Raw genomic sequence first — 6283 nt, forward strand, 5'->3', positions numbered from 1 at the left:
CCCTCTAACTTGTGTAGACTCAAACAGAGTGATCCTACCTTCAATTTGTTCTCTTGGAGGCAGAAGTCTGAAACACCAAAAGGTATTGACAGTACTCCTGACCTTTACATTATGCATCCCTGATGTAAAAGTGGAATCTTTTTCTAATTTTTTTTATTTTTTTTCAGAATTGTCAGTTTCTTTCAAAGAAGACAGCATTGATATTAAATGCTGATAAAAACGGAAATTGGGCACTCAGTTCAGAAGGCATCCATGGTCTCCTGTTGGCTCAATGCTGTTGAAGTGGAGCATTTTAATGGTTGGAGCATCTAGCACTGCCTCAGAGTTGGGTGCTGATGGCAGCTCATACCTGACACCCTTCACTCCATTTACAGCCTCTTCAATCTGTCCAGTCTTCCTTTTTTCTGGTTCATTTCAGGTAGCCCCGGGGGGAATCTAAGCTGGAGTTTACCCATCAGAATTGCACTCGATACTTTCTGCCAACCTTGAGCTGTACTTGTCTTTCCCTCTTTGATTGCCTTCTAGCATTTTTGTTCCAAGTAAATGCTTCACGTACTGCAGAAGTGAACAAAAGCAAAGCAAAGTTGCTCTAAGGAGAAATATGGATGAAGACATTTTAACTCTCATGGAGGCTCTTAGGACCCAGACAAGTGACACAGATCTAGATCCTGTGGCTGCAGCCTCTTCAGAGGTGGCACCTCCAGGTCACACTCTCCCTCTTGAAGATACTCAGTACACTGCATACCATGAGTTAAACAACAGACAGAAAAATATGCATGAAAAGAAGACTGAGGAGACAAGGGACATGGTCAGTTTTAGCCCTTGTCTGAGTGCAGAAGTCCCAGGCCAATGCATGGATGTGGCTCTAGAAGTTTCATCCAGTACAAATTATGGGTGCAATGGAAGGAAAAAAAACAGCCGTAAAGGGAGGAATAAAAGGAAAAGTAAGACAGTGTATCTTTCTTGGCCTGTGATGCTGAAAACCCAAGCATCTTCTACAAGCCCATTTCCTTGCCAGGCTTCTGTTATGGGGACTCCTTTGTCCAGCAAGGAGCGAAGAAGAAAGAATGAGAAGGAGAAGGCAGTAGTCCTGGCTCAGTTCTGGCAGGAACCAGCAGGCGCCTTGCTTCCTGAAGCAAGTCCAGTTCCGCCTTCTCTAGAAGAGATCTCTGTGGAAGCCAGAAAGGAAAGAAAAGCACAAAAGAGACATCACTGTAAAAGGATTGCTAAGAAGAACCAAAAGATTGATTCTAGTCCTTGGCCTGTGACAGTTCAAGCATGGGCTTCATTTGTAAGCCCAGATCTGGTAAAGACTGGTTTTATGGAATTTTTGCCAGGTGCCAATGATGGCATCGAGGATGATGTGTCTGTTCTCACTTTGTCTAAAGGTACACAGGTTAATTTCCTGGGTTCACCTGCACCTTTAGTGCAGGTTTCATGGGAGGAGATGTCCCCTGATGTCAATAGTAAGAGAAAGATGAATAAGAAGAATAATAATAAGAAGAAGAAAAATAAGAAGAAACATAAATGGTCGCAAAGAAAGAAGGACAATTTCCTGGAACATACCCGGCTTCCGGAGATACAATCATGGGCACCTGTTCAAGCAGCAGCAGCAAAAGAAGAAGAACCAGTCCAGACTCTAAGTGAGGACATGCCTCTACAGTGGGAATACTGGCTTCCACTGGAGAGTGAAGAAGAAAGAAAGTGTTTTATTCCTTGGTCTGAGGGCAAAGAGGAGGGGCCCTTCTTCTCAGCAATAGCTCCCTTACAGATCTCACTGAAGGAGGCTTCTGCTATGAAAATCAGGCAATCCAAGACAGACGGAGCTAAGAGGATCCTTGATATTGGAGAGGAGCAATTACAGGGCAGTACAGCACTTGGTCTGGAATCTTATCAACGTTGGGGAAATAGAGAGAAATACCAGGGAGGTCAGGATGGAGATGACTGGGAATATAGTATTTGGGATTTGGCTACTCAAGCTGATTGTTATTGTGGGTATCTGTTCTCACAAGAGAGGAGCGAGGCTTCCACCTTCACTGGAAGCAATGCCTCCACCAGTATTTCTGAGACAGAGATAGGCAGGCAGGAAGCAGAGGAGGATAAAGCCACATTTCAGACTCACTGGACAGGAAAGTGGGGAGGCTTTTAAGATATTGAAGAGAAGGGAAGAGGAACTGAAAGGCCCCTTGCCCTTAGTTATACAATTGTCTACATTTGGATGGAGAAAGGAAATGCTTTAAATGCTACTTGGATAGAGGCTCACTATACAAGTGACAAATTTCCCAATATTTTATAATAATATCGCAATTATACTCTTGATGCTCAGTTTCTCTCCTAACCAAATCTGAAGTTTATTAGAAAATATGAAGAAATAACAAAGCTTTTCTTCTGTGTATCCCCTTTCTCTAACAGTATTGAGAAATGTGTGTAATTTATGGTTAATAAATGATTTTACAAATTTAAATAACCCAGTACTAAAATGTATATTTGATCCTAAGAACACTGCTTTCTTGACTGGAAAAGTGTATGTTAAAGTGCAGGCTGTTTTAAGGGTTGAATGCCACTGGCCACTTCAATTGCTAAGAGTACAGACTCCACAGCCATGCCTATATCTAAAACTCAGCTTTGTCTCTAACTACCTGCATCCCTCTGAGCAAACCACCCATTTCTCCTAAGCCTCTGTTTCCACAGACTTGTATAGGAGTGAGTTAATTAATAAATAGGAAGCATAACAGTACTTTTAGCTTATAAGGAGCTTATAAGGAGTAATAATAGTACATTACTTTCTCACAAAGCACTAGGTTACACAGAAGAGCTGGTGCTGTGTATTGTTTGTTCTAAAAGTCATACAAACAAAAGGGCACACACAAAAAGAAATATGATACCTGTATCTGGGTTATGTTAACAAGATTTTTAGGGGTAAGGACTGGGAAGGTGGCTCAGTCAGTAAATTGCTTGAGGAACAAGAATGAGGACCTTAGTTCAGACCCTCAGCATTCACATAAAAAGATGGACAAACTAGAATATACCTGTAATGCCAGAGTGGACATGGGGTGGTGGAAACAGGAGGCTTCCTAGGACTTGCTCACCAACTATTCTAGGCAATTTGGTTAGGTTCAGTGAGAGAACTTATCTCAAAAATCAAGGCATCAAGAGATAAAGGAAGATATTCATTATAACCTCTGGTCTCCTCATACAGACACACATTTGAACTCACCCAGCTTGTCCCCACCCCCACGTACACACACACACACACACACACACACACACACACAAATCCATCAAAAAAGCAAAGGAAAACAGATTCTTTTTTTTCTTTTTTTATTGTATAAATTATTTTTTAATAATTACACTTTATTCACTTTGTAGCCCCCCCATAAGCCCCTCCTCCTCCCCTCCCAGTCCCACTCTCCCTTCCTCTTATTCACACATGCCCCTCTCCAAGTCCTCTGATAGGAGAGGTCCTCCTCTCCTTCCTTCTGATCTTAGTCTATTAGATCACATCAAGAATAGCTGCATTGTCATCTTCTGTGGCCTGGTAAGGCTGCTCCCCCCTCAGAGGGAGGTGATCAAAGAGCAGGCCAATCAGATCATGTCAGAGGCAGTCCCTCTTCCCAGTATTATGTAACCCAATTGGACTCTGAACTGCCCTGGGCTACATCTGTGCAGGAGTTCTAGGTTATCTCCATGAATAGTCCTTGGTTGGAGTATGACTCTCTGCGAAGTTCCCTGTGTTCAAATTTTCTTGTTCTGTTGCTCTCCTTGTGGAGTTCCTGTCCTTTCCAGCTCTTACTATTTCCCACTTCTTAAATAAAATTCCATTCACTCTGCCCAACAGTTGCCCATCAGGCTCAGCATCTGCTTTGATAGTCTGCAGGGCAGAGGCTTTCAGAGGCCCTCTGTGGCAGGTTCATAGGTTGTTTCCTGTTTTCTTCTGGCTTTCAGAGGCCCTCTGTGGCAGGTTCATAGGTTGTTTCCTGTTTTCTTCTTCTTCTGATGTCCATCTCTTTGCCTTTCAGGATGGGGATTGAACGAACAAACAGATTCTTAACAGTATGGAAAATATTACCTAAATGGAAAGAACAGTACACAAAATGGTAGCTACCAATTTCAAGGTAGTAGATTTCATTTTATTAAAGAAAACATTTAGTAGTAAGGGCTGGATGAGAGATAATCCCTTGAATATATTATTGCTCATTACTAGGTCGAGAATCAGGTATGGATTTTTTCATATATGGCTACTACATGAAATGGTTGAGAGAAGGTTAGCAAAGCCTCACTCTGCCCCTCATCCTACTTCACGAGAGCTTTCTGATAAAAATCAAGGTTAGGATGTGGGGGACAAAATATCTGTCTTGTGGAGTGGAGCTTTATGAGACAAGAACCACCACCACAGACCATGTTTTTCTTTTCCCTACTCAGCTCTCCACCATGTCTCCTATGCCAGTGGCAAATTCCAGATAAAAGAACTAAACCAAGCAATGGCAACATCAGGGGAAAGGAAGCAGAGATGGGTGATAAGTTCTTAGTCTACTCCAAGTTTGAGGCTAAAAGGAAGGGTAATAACACTTTAAAATACCTTCACTGTCCAACTCAGCTTATTAAAGTAGGAAAGTCAAAACGGATTTATAAAAAAATCTCATAACTGTGAATAAGAATTGCCTGTATCTAATATATTTTGTGTCATATTCATCTTAGGACCTTCAAGTATAACAAGCAAATGACAGAATTCTTGGAATGATGGTGTGGAGGGAACACAAACTTTATTTTTACTTTCTTTGGGTAGCACTGGCTGTCCTGGAACTCACTCTGTAGACCAGGCCTCTGCTTCTCCAATAGTGGGATTGAAGGGGTGCACCACCACTGTCCAGATGGCTTTTCACTCTTGTTCTGTTCTAACACAAAACTTCAGAAGGCCTTCCTGCTAGCCCAAATACTCACCCTCATTGCTTCATCTGGATTTTTTTTCTCACCTGAACTAAAGCTGTTTATTCAATTACTTCAGGAGCTCAGTAAAGTTCTGTGACAGGAAGTTTTCCAGCAGGATATATATTGTTCTAAAAACTGAGTCAGCCGCCTGGAAGCCTCTTCCCGTATACATAAAACGGGCTGGGTGTCCAAGTTACTGAACTGGAATCTCACAGCTCAGTTAAGAAATCACTGACTATTATTCATTTCCTATAGCAAAATAAATAAGCTCTCTAACAAGAAGCCCTGTAAAAACAATGGTCTTTCCATGGGACCCACCTTAAATTACAAGTGTAAAACCCAGAGTTTATATAGATATATTCTTCCAACAAAATCATTATGCTTTTTTTAAAGTTATTAAATTTATTTACTTATTTTGTGCGTGTAAAGGAGCAAACATGCTAAAAGCAACTTGTGAAGATCAAAGGAACAATTTGGGGAAGTCAGTTCTCTTCTTCCACCATGTAGATCTCCTGGCTCAGACTTGACAGAAAATGACTTTGCCTGGTAAGTCATGTCTTCGGCCTTCACCATGCTTAGTCTTTACTATAGGAATATGATATCAACCGCCCCAGAACAGGGAAGTAGTATGCAATAGACCTGGAGTTGTATTACCAGAAGCAGGAATGGCAGTGCATTCAGACTTCAGTGTCTCACTGAGGCCTACTGTGATCAACAGTAGCTGTTTTCCAGCCAAGATTAGGTCCTCTTTGAAAAGAAACAGAGCTAATTGATAAACAATGCCCATTCCCTGGCCCTGTCCTTTAACGACAACTAAGGATATTTATGTCTACAGATTTTTAATATTGATTAATCATGTACCTCTGGGACTGTGTCAGAATTCAAATATCTAAACTATTCTTTGTTAAGTTGATTGTTTAACCTTTCTATGCCCCAGTTCCTTCATCTGTAAAGTGAGAATGCTGTCAACAGTTGTAGTACATGGCTAGAGGTGGGAATGAGTGCTGGAGGGCTTCCAGAGTGTGTATGAAGTTTGGGGTAGGAGGTGGTATCTGCTAAGATTGTTATGAAGGTTGAAAGGGATATTTTGTCAAGTTTCTACAGCAATATCAGACTTCTAGTTAAGAATATAACTAATACTGGGTCTTCATTCTTTCTTTCCATTGAGGACACCAAAAGCTAAGATATCTTGCCTTTAATAATATCTCATATTAAGCATATGCTCTGGTTTGGCCTCAAAGTACCTGTCAATTTCTTCCCCATCTTCATCTGTTTATCAACCTAGATTTCTTATAACTATTTAACACCCAAACTCAGAGCATTTTGACAATGTTGCTCAAGTGTTTTTACTGAG

Source organism: Meriones unguiculatus, chromosome X (genome assembly GCF_030254825.1).
Source record: "Meriones unguiculatus strain TT.TT164.6M chromosome X, Bangor_MerUng_6.1, whole genome shotgun sequence".
Lineage (NCBI taxonomy): Eukaryota > Metazoa > Chordata > Mammalia > Rodentia > Muridae > Meriones > Meriones unguiculatus.